The sequence below is a fragment of the Cupressus sempervirens genome, chromosome 7, assembly GCF_028749045.1.
Source record: "Cupressus sempervirens isolate cs-2001-9-10 chromosome 7, ASM2874904v1, whole genome shotgun sequence".
In the NCBI taxonomy this organism is placed as follows: domain Eukaryota; kingdom Viridiplantae; phylum Streptophyta; class Pinopsida; order Cupressales; family Cupressaceae; genus Cupressus; species Cupressus sempervirens.
In genome coordinates, this window is record NC_143124.1 from 248,823,512 (window position 1) to 248,841,427 (window position 17,916).

The window sequence follows — 17,916 nt, forward strand, 5'->3', positions numbered from 1 at the left end:
ATACTTTCCTCTTTGCACAAATTTGATAACTCACCAAGAATTTCCACCATTCGATTGTCAAAATCGTCTTTCCCAAATTTAGGACTATCTTTCCTAAACATACTACCATGGATCTCCCAAAGTTGTTAAACTTAATCATCAAGGACTTAACACTTTGATGCCAATTGTTAGAAATAATAGTCCACCACACTAGTAAATTTTGACCTAAATTTTGACCAAGGTTTGTCGCTATTTTTCTTGTTGAAATTTTGACCAAATTGTAGGTTGTTCAAAATTTTGACAAATAAATCACAAATTTGTCAAAATTTTAATAAATGTATTTGTCAATATTTTGACCAACCTGTAATTTGGTCAAAATTTTGACATGAAAAAACCTTGGTCAAAAATTGGGTCTAAATGTACTAGTGCCAAGATAACTCGGGGGTGGGGGGGGGGGGAGGGGTTCAATTAGTTATCAACCAAAGTAAAATAAAACCATAATACGATGGACATAGATAATTACATCAGATATGTTAACTAGGGAAACCCTTGATTAGAGGGAAAACACCAGTGGGAGTGATGCCCAAAAGATGATGTACTAATATAAATATTCCTTGTTAGAGGATGGATCTTGTTAGGAGTCTATTACAACATTTAGTATATAGAGTCCCTATTAAGAGACTTTGAATCCTTAGTAAGAGATTCCAACCTTATTAGAAGTTGTGCCAACCCTACTAGGAGTTGTAATACAATGTATGCAAGAAAAGCCCACTACCCAAACATGCAAATTTGACTACAAGAAGAGCTCACTACTCTAACATGAAATTTACTATTATATTATTCTTTTCTTTGTTCTCTAAATTAAACCAAATACTGCTAGACCCTATAGACTAGGTCATGTACCTTGGATTCAAATATCAAACCTCATATCACACAATAAAACCTTGGCAATGAAGTTTCCTTCACTTTCACTTTTCTCTACTCAACTTCACATTCTGCTACTATTCTTCTTTAAAATATCATCCACATTCATATCATGATAAAGGAAAATATCCTTTCTTTATATTAAGTCCATAAAACAATTCCCTAAGTTGGTTGTTAGGCCTTCTCAATTAATCATTATAGGACCACATTATGAACACATTGTACTTAACAACAACATTAATCTTCCACCTTGCAAATTTAAGAAATTTCTGCACATTCAATATTATAATGAGAAAACTTAGCCACATCATCACCAACATGTCTTCTACACATTTTCAACCTCAATTCTTAAAATAGCACTTCTACTAAGAGATATATCAATTTTACAAGAACATGAATTTGTAAACTCTATCTCAGAATAGACATCACCAAAACTTACATAACTTCTTGTAGACTTATCATTTCTTCATTTGATGTTAACTACATATACTAGATACTCTAAAGTATCTCCCATAACCTCAAATAGTGAGAATACTCAACTAGCCATTTGTACCAACTTGATCTTTTGGTTTTTCTTCTACCAAATACCACAGAAAACTACTATGTTGACATCAATGTCAAACTCAGTCATGAATGTAATATATTATCATAGTAGCATATCTACAATACTCCTCCATAGGAATATCATCAGCACTCATGCTTCCAATAGTTAGAAGTGTGCCTAATTAAAGGACTTGAAATTAAAATGAAGAAAGCATCATGTTTGATGCAATGCAAGGTAGGATAATCCCCAAAGGAGATGTCCTAGCTCCTAGAAATATAACCACATATTAGAAACACAACAACAAGAATAAACAATGCAAGATCTGATACCAAATCATAATAATTAGTTCATAAAGTATAATTGATTACATGCAATATGCCTGGTTGTAAGGCCTTTTAGGTTAGGAAAAAAAAAAAAAAAAATACAAAATCATTTCTACAAGATCCTCAAGATCTAACTTAAAAAATAAATCTTAGCTAGTCTAGATAAAACTAGGTAAGAACGATAAGAAGAATCCACATTTGCATCCTTAGGTTCACCAAGAGATCCTCTAGTTGCTAAACCATAGCTCTGGCTCTTACAATTTACACCTATTCTTCGTTCCATCCCAACTCAATGACTAAAAGACTCCAAAAATTCCCTACTTATACCAATCTAAGCCACATGTTAGCCTAGCAATTAAAAATTAAATAAAACTTAACATGAAATACTTGAAGAGCCACAAGTTGGCCGACGACAACAATTAAATGTCTAGAAATTGATATCTGAGAAAAATCATGGTATCTCATAGCTTTAATTGAATTAAAACTTGTGACTTGAATAGAAGGTAAAAATTTAGGTCCTCTACAACCCCTCAAATGAAAAAAGTTTTATTCACAAAGGAAAAGTGGGCATCTATCCCAAAAGTTAAGCACATAAAACTATTGTGCAAAATTGCTTGAAATCAATACTTTAGGAGAATTCCCATATCTCCCAACTAATAAAAAATTTGAAATTTTCACCCTTAACTAGAGATATAAATCTAGTCCATATTCAATAATTGAAGTTCACAATATCTCATTCATTGCAAAAAATTAGTTACACAATCTATAGTAGGCACCCAGAAACTAGAGAAACACAGTTCCAACAACAAGGTAAAAATAGTTCAAACTTCAACTCAATCTATCCATTCTCTATACTCTCATGAGGAAAGGTCCTCCAATGTGTCTCCAACACATCTCTAACCATGAAAATATAGATACACTAAAATCTAAGGTTGAAGCTCCTCAATACTTAACCACAATTCCTCCAAACATGTAGGATTGTAGGAAAGCCTAGGATGCTCCTGCAACAAACACCCTAGGTTCAAAAAAATGTTCTAGTAATTGTAAGAAAATCTTTTGGGATTCACTACATACATGCCAATCTAGTTATTCACATACATTTCCACAAAATCTTCAACTTGCACACTCTTTCCCTTTTTCTTCTTCTTCTTCTCCACATCCACCACAGGTGTTCCATAGGTCTTCATTCCATGTTGATCTCTAACTTTCTTAGAATTTGTCAACTCAATTAAGCTGCCAATACTTAGATTCCTCCTTCTAAGCTCTTTTTTATGTAAAGAAATTAGGGAAATTTTCCTACCACCTTTCTCAATAGCAAAAACATTCCTAACACAATCATGCACAACCCTACAATCATACTGCCAAAGTCTACAAAGTAACACATGAGAATTGTTCATATCCACAATATCACACAACACTTGATCCTTATATTTCCAAATCTATAAATAAACAAGATATTTCTCCCACACTTCCAAAGCATGCTCACCTTGCAACCAACCAATCCTATATAAGGATAAGGATGTCTCATTCTCTTCAAACAAAGTTTCTAAACCATCTCCTCAGTAACAAGGTTATCTATACTACCACCATCTACAATCACCTTGCAGACTTTACCACTAGACTTACAATAAGTCCTAAAGAAACTAGTTCTCTAATAGGAACCCAATATCCTCTCACCAATTAGTACTTGCCAAGCTAGAAAAATCTCTCCTTTTTTAGGCTTACTATCCTAAACTGCAACCTTATTCACAATAGTAGTTTTCCTCCCGACCTAAAATTCAAAAGATCTATGCCCTTCTTGACCACACTTGGAACAATTACCTCTAAACCCACCTCCACCTATCCTTCCTTTCTATTCAACAAGTTTTGGTTCATCTTCTACTTTTGGTTTAGCTTGTGCTAAGCTATCCTACTTCTCCTTCCCTTGGGAACTACCTTGATCCTTCATCTTTATCTTCTCCTCTACTCTCAAAGCATACTAATAAGCATCCTTAACTAAAGAAATATTCAACATGCCAAATTCATCTTGAATATTGAATCTTAAATATTAGTATATCGAGATACCTTTTCTTTTGACAATTCTCTATGCCTAGACTGAATAGTCAATTTGTAGAGCTCCTCAGTATAATCCTTCATAGTATATCTTGCTGCTTTAGATTTTGTAATGTCTTAAACAACTCAAGTTCATAATCAGTAAGAATGAAGTTAGCCTTCAACTTAGTCACCACCAACCTCCATCTAGTGATATTCATTTCACTTTCCTCTTCTCCATCTTTTTGTAGTTCTTTCCACCAAAGAGTAGCATATCATTTCAACTTAGTTTGTGCCAACCTTACCCTGAGTGGATCCTCAATATCCTCAAGATCAAAGTAGCCTTCCAATTCACCAATCAAATCAATCAAGTCTTTAGGATTCAAGGTACCTAAGAAATTAGAAACCTCCATCTTATGCTTCGGCTTCAACTGAGATCTAGGTCAAGTTTAAACTAACTCTAATTCCAATAGGTCTCTCTACATGATCAGTTTTATCCTCACCACTCAATCCCACTATTGACATATCAATCAAGTTTTTTATTAGTGACTCACACTTATTCATATTATGTATAGCTACCAAGCTTGTTGAATAGTTTACAATGTTTACCATGCAATTCAATAGCCACTGAGTTATACAGTTGCTACCGAGTCCTTTGGACTAATTCTAGTGGTTACTAAGTAGATTTAGTCAGTGTGAAGTCCAATAGTTAAACTCATGCATTTAAATATATGCCAAGTTTATTATTGGTTGTTGAGGATTGTAGTGTCTATTGAGTTCCCACTTCATGTGATGCAAAGCTAATGTTAACTAAGCTACGTTATGCTAACCACGTCATTCACTATTTTCCAAGTTGCACAATATCTACTAAGCCACTAGTGTAGACCTACTTCAAGAATACTTGAAAGTGATTAGTATGGACTAAGCTTCTACATCTACCAAGTGCATGATGATGTCGAGTATCAGAACCTCACCAAGTTAGTCTTTAGAACTTGAGTATCCTCATGTGGTCCATCTTTGTAATTTGAATATTTGGATTAGTATATATATGTAATTTATTTTACCATATCACTGGGTGAGTATGCATGGATGTAATTTGAAAATGTATGCAAAAATTTTATGTTATAAATGTAGTAGATAAAGAGAAAATTTTATAGGCCATAATAGTATAAGAAGTAGTAGAGAGATATCTAACATAGAAAGGTGATCAGTACACCAAGGAATCTCTATCCACAAACTTAGTTGAAAATCAAAGATCTACTACTTCCTCCTAATAGGTGAACTAGTCAAAATCCTTTAACAAGGTAGACCTAACAGTCTTTGATAACTCTCTTTACCAAGTGCATACTTCATTGTATGTTTGTAAATCCTCTTACAAAGTGGACCTGCTAGTCCTATTTGCTCCTAATAGGGTAGATCACTAGAAGTGATCTATGTAAGCCTTAACAAGCCAACTTTACATTGCACTACTAAACTTTATGGGTATCATCCCCACCCCAATTTTACTTTCTATTTGGAAGGTTTTTGGCTCACCAAATCCTTGTGTTCATGTTTTATGGATGCTTTCAAGTTTTTAGTTTCTCATTCATGCAATTAGATCAGATGTGATGAATCAAGTGCTAATTGGATTCTTTGATTAAAATTGTTAGATGTTTAGAAGTTGTTGATTCACCCCTTCCCTCTTAGTAACTTAGCATAGTCTTGAATATTTCCAGCAATTGGTATCAGAGCTCCGTGCTTCTCAAGAGAAAGTTTAACAGCTTGAATAAAGATCAATGATATGGAGATATTCAAACTTGACAAAGCTATTGATAATGAAAAGTTGGATCTGGAAATGGCCATTGCCCAACTCAATAAAGCTAAGGAGAAACTTTCTCAATCCCTAAAAAAAAGAAAGGAACTTGCAAATTAAATGAATTATCATCTCTACATTGTAGAAATGATTAAGACTTTCACCCTTCAAGTAGTTCAAATGAAGCAAATGATGTTATCAAGGAACTCCTAGAGAAGAATGGTTCTCTACAAGAAGAAGTAAGAAAGCTAAAATGAGAGCAAGAAATTCAGTCACTAAGGTTATGTGAAGTCTTGAAATAGAGAAACAAGATAAAAGAAGAGATGGATGGAAAGAACAATAAAATTTAGAACCAATCGCTTCAGTAAGAAGACCTTATTGACTAGCTCTCCAATGAAAATGAGGAAATCATGAGCCTAAGATTTGAAAATGAAAGAATGAGGACTGATCTAAATTTTAAAAGGAAAATTAATTCAAAAGAATAAAAAATGATCTGAAATCTTAAAGAAAAATCGATAAAATATTGAGGAATGATCTAAACTCTAAGAAGAAAATCAATGAGAGAATGATGAAATCTCAAGAAAACATGGATCAACTGAATGAGAAAAACCTCTATAGGCAAAAAGGAAAAGTAGGAATTGGATACAAATAAGAAAGTGAATTTTGAGTAATGGAAAAGAGAAACTTAATAAAAATACTACAATTGCAATTAGCATGGTCATAGAGCTAATGAATGCAAAGTGAAACAAATATTTGAAGGCAATTGTCATAAATGCAAGAAAGATGGACACAAGAAATCATATTGAAAAATGAAGACATCAAATTTTGCATAGCAATTTGTGAAAGAAATCTTTGGTTGAGACTACAAAACCTAGTCTAGATGTCATTACTATGGAGAATTTGGGCACATTGGTATGAATTGTGTTAATCATCGTATGAGGAAAAGAGATACCACTAAAAGATATTTTATTTATATAGAACTTGGTCATCTTCCCAAGAATTATGAATACTGGTAGAATTGAAGATGAGATTAAAGCAAAGGCCGATAACATTCAAAAATGAATGAGATAGCAATAGAATCCTAAGTCTATTGAGGACAGTAGTCTAATCAATGATGGTCAAGTCACTCAAGAATTAGGTGAATCTACCATTTCTAATTAAGTTATCAAGGAAGAAATAGAACTAGGTTATCAAAGAAGACATCTAAATCAATTTGTAATGCCCCACCAAGGGATCCAAAGAATTAACCTAAAATTTCACTAAGTTTGGTAACATTTAAAAAAAATAAAAAAATATGAAAGTAAATACCACATATAACTTGTACTTAATAACGAAAGCAATAGCAATGTCCATCTGAAAGTAAACATAACATACATAACCGATTACATTCTTTAAAGATCTCTTAACGTTGAATTACATACATGAATCCATCTAATACAACATCCACATAAAATAATAATGATAAGTCCAATGTTTAAATATTACATTTTAAATGCTCATTCATCGTCTGTACATGTCACAGGGTATGACAAGCTCAAGGAATATACATATGTAGAATAAGGTACATCATCCTATTCTAATCCATGATACATCAAAGTAAAGATAATCACATGATACATCCTCATAGAAGAGATATACATCTATCATAAAGATCAAACAAAATAAACTAAGTACACGGTTCCTCCCAACCGTAAATAGCATCATTAGACCATCATGGATCCTAGCTATCCCTCCATTCGTAACATTCCAAAGCACTGAAGAGATCATCGGCTATTAACATAGTAGGAATGTCACTCCTAATAACATCCTACTATTATGAAAAGTAAAGCATAAGGTAACATCATCTAACATATGCAAATCATCAATAAAAGGATACATATCCACCATCACGAAGGACGTGTCAGCCACGATGTCTCGATGAATCTCAAATGATAAGAGTAAAAAATACACTACCACCCGACCACGTAGTACCTAAGTGGTCTACTCCCATCATGCTGAGGAGATAATCTCAAGTCCCAAGCAGGCTATCAAAAGCACATAGCATAAATCCCTATAAACAAGGAATCCTAAAAGTATACTAACTCAAAGGTTCCAATCACACACAAAAATTGACATCTAATTCCAAGAGGCACACAAAGACATGTAGGAACCTACTTTGCAAGCAGGAAAGTGTCGTCGCATTTATCTCATACAAGTTACCGTGGCAGTTAGCTAAACTCCACGGGTCCATACAGATCTCATGCGGCCACTAGTATCCTCTCATATTGACAAAGCATACTATGGAATCCAAAGTCGCAACCATGCATTCTCACTACTCCCATCCTAGCCTATACAAGCACTCAAGGCATAGGTGAGAACCAAAACTCTTATCTTTTTAAGTTCATTCAGTTAGTATTAGGTGTGAATGTTATCACTTATTAATCCAACTTACAATGAGTTACCCTGGCAGCCACTTAGGGCCCTGGCCCCCATTGTAAGCCACTTCTCGACACTACAAGTAGATTACCTACCCTAGGCTCATGGAATCATAAATTACCATAGTCTTGTACAAGTGACTGTAAAGAAAATCCAAAAGATAATTCATAAAAAGAATCATCAAATAAGCATCAAATATCCATAATAAGAATCATCAAATCTCCAAGATAAGAATCATGAAATCTTCATGAGCATCCAAAAAGCATCCACAGAAAATCATGACCACAACAGTTCTCTATTGGCAACTGAAGGCATCACTGATAATAATAAGTATCCATTGGTTCAAAATATATCTCAAAATAAATCACCATAATCATTGGTTCTCAACAAGCAACCAAGAATATCTCAAAATCATACTGATCGAAAACTACAAAATGGTTGAGTCAAACATGTCACAACATGACATCATCAAGAATAAATCTACATTTTAGTCCTGTCATGGTGACTAGAAAGTAATCCAAGGATAACTGATCGATGACTCAAAAATGATTAGCTCAAGTGTCTCATACGCATACATCTCAGCTTCACACATGAGGACTGATGAACAATAACAATTAGTAAATACAAACATTTTATAGAGCATATGATCAAATTACCATGGTTGGGCTTATAAAGATCGAGACCAAATAAGATCAACATGCCAACACATCTCATAACCCCCGAGCCTCTGGTAACAACTTAGGACTAGTCAACACTAGTCAACCCAAAAACCCAAAACAAGAAGCATAAAGAATACACGATGCAAACACATGTTTTGATTTTGCTATCTTACATAGTTGAATCAAGTGTAGAGGTTTTCAATTTTCTGTTTGCAAGTATATTTTCAAGTGTCTCAAGTTTTATCATTTGACCTACAAGTCAACCCATTTGTTCCCCGCTAACATTATCCTTCCATTAATAAGAATTACATTTAAAGAATAACTTAAGGATAAATATTCACTAAACTGATCATCATTGACCTTTAATTAAATTGTTCTCTTATTTAACCATGATCCATATTCTAATTAATTAACCTTTCAACTTTTCTAAGATCATTATTCGTTATATTATAAGAGGACTAATTATCATTCTTCGAATAAGAGATCATAACTTTATTTATCTGAATCCATTAACATAGGTACACCATCCATGACCTATTCACATCTTTTTAATTTTTAATTAGAAACTTAATTAAGTATTACTAAAGTTTGAGTCTTTGAATTTAATCGTCACCATCGTTGACAACCATACAATATCTAAAGTCATAATTCAAGTCATAAGAATAAGACATATCAACTTCAATATAGATAATCTACAATCTCGTTAAAAGAATTATATCAAATAAATCTCTATTACATAACTTAACTATTAATTAAATCTAATTAACTCTCATTAATTGATTTAATTAATAATTGTATAACTATAAGAACGTTTTAATTAATATCAGTTGACTAATAACCAACAAGAATTCTATAAGTTTAAAGTCAACTATAATTCAATACCCAAATGATCATATTAAAAATTCAATAATAATAATCTTGTTAATAATTAATACAAGCTATATTGGAAATCTTATTATTAAATCTTTAATTATCACATGCATCACTCTGCAACAATGTTCTCATTTATATTTTAATAATAACAAGTTATACTAAATCTTCAATACCAAGTATTATTATCTCAAATAAATTTCTCCTATGTATGTTGATTCAGTTAACTGATAATTCGCCAAATTATTAACCAATTCAATTTGATTAATATCTTTTACAGTACTTCAATAATTAACTAATCTCTTCTAGATTAACTCTGATCGTATTAATTGACAACTATTTAAACTATTTATACTATTCTTTATTAATAGTTTGTTAGACTCAACAAACATTAATAAATAATAAACTTATCACAACAATAAATAATCAATCTAGAGAACTTTTACATAGAACTCATTAGCTAACTCTTAATACTATTAAGGTATTCAAACGTATTAACCAATAACATAATAATTCAATCTTAATCCAATATCATTTAGAGTTTCTAAATTTAAATCAACATAATATAAATTATCATCTTACAATTATTTAATCAATATTAAAAACAACCATTATATTCCATTTTCTAATTGTTCTAATAATATTTTGTCTATACAAAAATTGTTTGAAAAAGATCCCTCTCACAAACCAATAAGACTCATTGTAGATAATTTTCAAATTCTTAGCATTATCATCTTCATTAAACAACTCTAAAATTGTTTAATAGTATTCAATATACATTATAAAAAGTCTACTATATAAACTATATTAAAATCTCTTTTCTTTTAATCCATTTACTTAGATTGACTAATAATTAACTACACTTCTTCTACTATTAACTAATCTTAATTAAATTTGATTTAATTAGATTAGATAATAGATCATACAAAACTAATGCATATTAGTAAAAATCTAATAAGAGAAGATTGTCTTTAATTCATTAAATAATCTCCAATAGATTATCTCTAATCAAATTTGTTGATAACTATTTAAACTATTATTTATTAATAGTTTGTTAGACCTAACAAACATTAATAAATAATAAACTCATCAAACTATATTTCCATAAGTTCCATTAGCTATTATTTAACTGACCTTTAAGGCATATCAATAATTCAAATCGTAACTATGTTATAACAATGTTATATAATAATTCTTATTTAAATTTAAATCCAATATCATTAAAATTTGAGTATCTTAATAATCATTATTAAACACTTTTACCACCCCTTAACTATATATTAAATAGTATTTAATACACATTAAATAATTAATATTAAAAGTCATCCATTCTCTATTGATTTCAATATCTCTATCTATCAGCTCCATTCACAAACTTTTCATTAAAAAATTTCATTAATTCATTTAGAACATTTTTATTAGTCTTTAGACTAATTAAATAATTATTAAATTCTAATTATATTACTTTGATATATTATTTTAGTGAAGTTTAAGCATAAAGAACTCTTGGTTATGAGAAATGAAGAGACATCCATTTTTTAATAAAAAAGTTCTAGTACGACGGTCATATCTCCTTAATGAACCGTTGGATCGGGCTGAAATTTAAATATGTTGGAGAGGGTCAAGTTGTGCCGATTCTGACCAGAGCGATCAAATAAAGTCAATCCCGATAAAAAGTTATGAATGATTGAATTCGGGTCTATCCAAGAGGCAGCGATAGGACAATTTGTGATGAATTAAGAATTTCCTCTTAAAATAATTGTTTTCTAAATTTAACCATAAAAGGGTTTGTTCATATGCATCTAAAAATATAATTGATAGAAAGATTACATCTAATCATTCGAATTTTCACCATAAAATTTTTATTTTAATTTCAAATCTTTTCTATCTAATTTCACAATATATATTCGAACCCAAACCCGATTAAGATCTAATTATTTCTTCTTAATTGGATCTAAAAATTTTCTATTGCTTTCTTCTTAACCAAATAAAAGATACATGTTTTGCAACTAGAGTAAATTTCAATTTTCAGTTTTGCCTTTGTTTAAGTTTTCAGTAGAATTTTTAATTTTGAAAGCTAAGTGTTGAAGTATGAAAAATATGCAAGTAACAGTTTCAAGTTCTATTTCAGTTCACCTAGTTTTCAAGTTTTTAGGTTGAAAGAGATGCACATGATAATTCAAAGTTTTCATTTTGTTTAACTAGTTAATAACTAGTGACATTCCAATATACCCAGAGCTCTCAATGTTGAAACTCGGGCTCTGATACCAAATGTAATGCCCCGCCAAGGGATCCAAAGAATTAACCTAAAATTTCACTAAGTTCGGTAACATTTAAAAATAATAATAATAACATGAAAGTAAATAGCACATATAACTTGTACATAATAACGGGAGCAATAGCAATGTCCATCTGAAAGTAAACATAACATACATAACCAATTATATTATTTAAAGATCCCTTAACGTTGAATTACATACATGAATCCATTTAGTACAACATCCACATGAAATAATAATGATAAGTCCAATGTTTAAATATTACATTTCAAATGCTCATTCATCCACTGTACATGTCACAGGGTATGACAAGCTCAAAGAATATACATATGTAGAATAAGGTACATCATTCTATTCTAATCCATCATACATCAAAGTAAAGATAATCACATGATACATCCTCATAGAAGAGATATACATCCATCATAAAGATCAAACAAAATAAACTAAGTGCACGGTTCCTCCCAACCGTAAATAACATCATTAGACTATCGTGGATCCTAGCCATCCCTCCGTGCATAACATTCTAAAGAATCGAAGAGATCATCAACTATTAACATAGTAAGAATGTCACTCTTAATAACATCTTACTAATATGCAAAGTAAAGCATAAGGTAACATCATCTAACATATGCAAATCATCAATAAAAGGATACATATCCACGATCACGAAGGACGCATCAGCCACGATGTCCCGATGAATCTCAAATGATAAGAGTGAAAAATACACTACCATCCGACCACGTGGTACCTAAGTGGTCCACTCCCACCGTGCTGAGGAGATAATCTCAAGTCCCAAGCAGGCTATCAAAATCACATAGCATAAATCCCTATAAACAAGGAATCCTAAAAGTATACTAACTCAAAGGCTCCATTCACACACAAAAATTGACATCTAATTCTTAAAGGCACACAAAGACATGTAGGAACCTACTCTGCAAGCAAGAAAGTGTTGTTGCATTTATCTCGTACAAGTTACCCTGGCAATTAGCTAAACTCCACGGGTCCATACAGATCTCATGCGGCCACTAGTATCCTCTCATATTGACAAAGCATACTATGGAATGCAAGGTCGCAACCATACATTCTCACTACTCATATCCTAGCCTATACAAGCACTCAAGGCATGGGCGAGAATCAAAACTCTTATCTTTTTAGGTTCATTTAGTTTGTATTTGGTGTGAATGTTATCACTTATTAATCCAACTTACAATGAGTTACCCTAGTAGCCTCTTAAGGCCCCGGCCCCCATTGCAAGCCACTTCCTGACACTACAAGTAGATTACCTACCTTAAGCTAATGGAATCATAAATCACTACAGTCTTGTACAAGCCACTGTAAAGAAAATTCAAAAGATAATCCATAAAAGGAGTCATCAAATAAGCATCAAATATCCATAATAAGAATCATCAAATCTCTAAGATAAGAATCATCAAATCTCCATGAGCATCTAAAAAGCATCCATAGAAAATCATGACCACAAAAGTTCTCTATTGGCAACTGAAGGCATCACTGATAATCATAAGTATCCATTGGTTCAAAATATATCTCAAAATAAATCACTATAATCATTGGTTCTCAGCAAGAAACCAAGAATATCTCAAAATCATACTGATCAAAGACTCCAAAATGGTTGAGTCAAACATGTCACAACATGAAATCATCAAGAATAAATTCACATTTTAGTCCCATCATAGTGACTAGAAAGTAATCCACATATAACTGATCAATGACTCAAAAATGATTAGCTCAAGTATCTCATATGCATACATCTCAGCTTTACACATGAAGACTGATGAACAATAACAATTAGTAAATACAAACATTTCATAGAGCATACGACCACATTACCATGGTTGGGCTTATAAAGATCGAGACCAAATAAGATCAACATACCAACACATCTCATAACCCCCGAGCCTCTGGTAACAACCTAGGACTGGTCAGCACTAGTCAACCCAAAAATCCAAAACAAGAAGCATAAAGAATACATGATGCAAACACATGCTTTGGGTTTGCTATCTTACATAGTTGAATCAAGTGTAGAGGTTTTCTGTTTTCTGTTTGCAAGTATATTATCAAGTGTCTCAAGTTTCATCATTTGACCTACAAGTCAACCCATTTGTTCCTCGATAACATTATCCTTCCATTAATAAGAATTACATTTAAAGAATAACTTAAGGATAAATATTTACTAAACTGATCATCATTGACTTTTAATTAAATTGTTCTCTTATTTAACCATGATCCATATTCTAATTGATTAACCTTTCAACTTTTCTAAGATCATTATCCGTTATATTATAAGAGGACCGATTATCATTCTTCGAATAAGAGATTATAACTTTATTTATTTCAATCCATTAACATAGGTACACCATCCATGACCTATTAACATCTTTTTAGTCTTCAATTAGAAACTTAATTAAGTATTACTAAAGTTTGAGTCTTTGAATTTAATCGTCACCATCGTTGACAACCATACAATATCTAAAGTCATAATTCAAGTCATAAGAATAAGATCTATTAACTTCAATATAAATAATCTACAATCTCGTTAAAAGAATTATATCAAATAAATCTCTATTACATAACTTAATTATTAATTAAATCTAATTAACATTCATTAATTGATTTAATTAATAATTGTATAACCATAAAAACGTTTTAATTAATATCAGTTGACTAATAACCAACTAGAATTCTATAAGTTGAAAGTCAACTATAATTCAATACCCAAATGATCATATTAAAAATTCAATAATAATAATCTTGTTAATAATTAATACAAGCTATATTGGAAATCTTATTATTAAATCTTTAATTATCACATACATCACTCTGCAATAATGTTCTCATTTATATTTTTATAATAAAAAGTTATAATAAATCTTCAATACCAAGTATTATTATCTCAAATAAATTTCTCCTATGTACATGTACGTTGATTCAGTTAAATGATAATTCTCCAAATTATTAACCAATTCAATTTGATTAATATCTTTTACAGTACTTCGATCATTAACTAATCTCTTCTAGATTAACTCCGATCATATTAATTGATAACTATTTAAACTATTTATATTATTCTTTATTAATAGTTTGTTAGACTCAACAAATATTAATAAATAATAAACTTATCACAACTATAAATAATCAATCTAGAGAACTTTTACATAGAACTCATTAGCTAACTCTTAATACCATTAAGGTATTCAAACGTATTAATCAATAAAATAATAATTCAATCTTAATCCAATATCATTTAGAGTTTCCAAATTTAAATCAACATAATATAAATTATCATCTTACAATTATTTAATCAATATTAAAAACAACCATTAGATTCCATTTTCTAATTGTTCTAATAATATTTTGTCTATACAAAAGTTGTTTGAAAAAGATCCCTATCACAAACCAATAAGACTCATTATAGATATTTTTTAGCATTATCATCTTCATTAAATAACTCTAAAATTGTTTAATAGTATTCAATATATATTATTTCTTTTCTTTTAATCCATTTACTTAGATTGACTAATAATTAACTACACTTCTTCTACTATTAACTAATTTTAATTAAATTTGATTTAATTAGATTAGATAATAGACCATATAAAAGTAATGCATATTAATAAGATTCTAGTAAGGGAAGATTGCTATAATATCTTTAATTCATTAAATAATCTCCAATAGATTATTTTTGAATCAAATTTGTTGATAACTATTTAAACTATTATTTATTAATAGTTTGTTAGACCTAACAAACATTAATAAATAATAAACTCATCAAACTATATTTCCATAGGCCCCATTAGTTATTGTTTAATTGACCTTTAAGGCATATCAATAATTCAAATCGTAGCTATGTTATAACAATGTTATATAATAATTCTTATTTAAATCTAAATCTAATATCATCAAAATTTGAGTCTCTTAATAATCATTATTAAACACTTTAACCACCCCTTAACTATATATTAAATAGTATTTAATATACATTAAATAGTTAATATTAAAAGTCATCCATTCTCTATTGATTTCAATATCTCCATCCATCAGCTCCATTCACAAACTTTCCATTAAAAATTTTCATTAATTCGTTTAGAAAATTTTTATTAGTCTTTAGACTAATTAAATATTTATTAAATTCTAATTATATTACTTTGATATATTATTTTTGTAAAGTTTAAGCATAAAGAACTCTTGGTTATGATAAATGAAGAGACATCCGTTCTTGAATAAAATAGTCCTAGTACGATGGCCATATTTTCCTAATGAATTGTTGGATCGAGCTGAAATTTAAATATGTTGGAGAGGGCTAAGTTGTGTCGATTTTGACTAGAGCAATCGAATAAATTCGATCCCGATAAAAAGTTATGAATGACTGAATTCGGGTCTATCCAAGAGGTAGCGACAGGACAATTTGTGATGAATTAAGAATTTTCTCTTAAAATAATTTTTTTCTAAATTTAACCATAAAAGGGTTTGTTCATATGCATCTAAAAATATAATTGATAGAAAGATTACATCTAATCATTCGAATTTTCACCATAAAATTTTTATTTTAATTTCAAATCTTGTCTATCTAATTTCACAATATAAATTCAAACCCAAATTTGATTAAGATCTAATTATTTCTCCTTAATTGGATCTAAGATTTTTTTATTGCTTTTTTCTAAACCAAATAAAATATTTTGATTCCAATTCCAAATAGTAAATTTAATTATAAAGAGTATTCAGACACATAAAACAGATATGATGAAGACAGGAAGAGAAAGAGTGCAAAGGAAATATGAGAATATCATGAGTGCACCTGGACACTAATGCTAATTTCCCATGCCTCAGAAGTCCATAGAAAATCCCTTCCTTCTCCATCATTTGCAATTCTTCCAAGAATTCAAGCCGATTGAATCCTCCAAGTGATTAGAAGTGCTAGAAGGAGCATAGAAGCAAATAGAAAATATATGAGCATATGAATCTTCTCCCATGCATGTAAGCTTTGAAGCTTATATTTTTTTTCTTGTAACTCGTGGCTTCTATGTAGCTAGTAGCTTCCATTAAACTTGTAGCTTCCATTAAGCTTTTCTTTTAAGCTTCTATGAATACTTGAATATGAAGAGCTCTCAAGAAAACTTTGGAATGCTTCTTGAAACCGCTGAAAGGTGTCACCAACTAAGCATGAGTCTTTTTCAATTCTTTTTAGACGAGTCATAGAATTGTAGACACCTTGTGCTTAATTGATGCACTAACCCTCGTGTTGTTGACACATGTTAATTCTCATGCAAGCTTATAACTCCAATTTACTTTACTCTTTCCAATTTTATTTATTAAGTCTCATGCACTAACTTTAATATCTCCACTTTCAATCTTAATATATTTATATTTTAACTATATGAGATTTAGAATCTTTTAATAATTTAAAATATATTTTTCACTTTTAAATTTCATTTTCCGAAACTTTTTTGCTAAAATATTTATTAACTTCAATAATAATATTATTTAGTCATCTATTTAAAAATGAGCTCTAAATATATTATTATTAAAATAAATATTGTCACATTCTAAATTTAATATTATAACTTTTATCTTCCAATTTAATTATTTTATTTAATTAATTTTTCAATTAATTAAATAAAATAAATATCAAAATACCATATTAATTTTCTATTAAATTAAACCATTAACTAAATCTTTTAATTAGGCTTAATTAATAGAAAATACTCCAAAGACTCACAAAGGTAAAAATACGAAAAACCCATCACAGCAAGTATACATACAAATCAAACCAAGGGGTTTATATCATGAATTACATCATCAGACACGTTCAGAGGGTACTCAACTCAGATACTTGTCCTAATTTTTCAATTAGAACAAATGGCTTAAAGGGTTGGGATTTGGACTTGAGAATTTATCTCCCCTCTCTTATCATTGAGATAATGTGATAGGGTATGCTCATCCTGGAAATTTAAGAAAGTCAATACCCAGTACCTGCAACCTGCATAAAAACCATGCATGTACAAGCACAATATATACTAAACTAAACAGGCAATGGCAGGAAGTGGTGCATCGTGTAGATCCCAACTAGCAGGTGAGTACA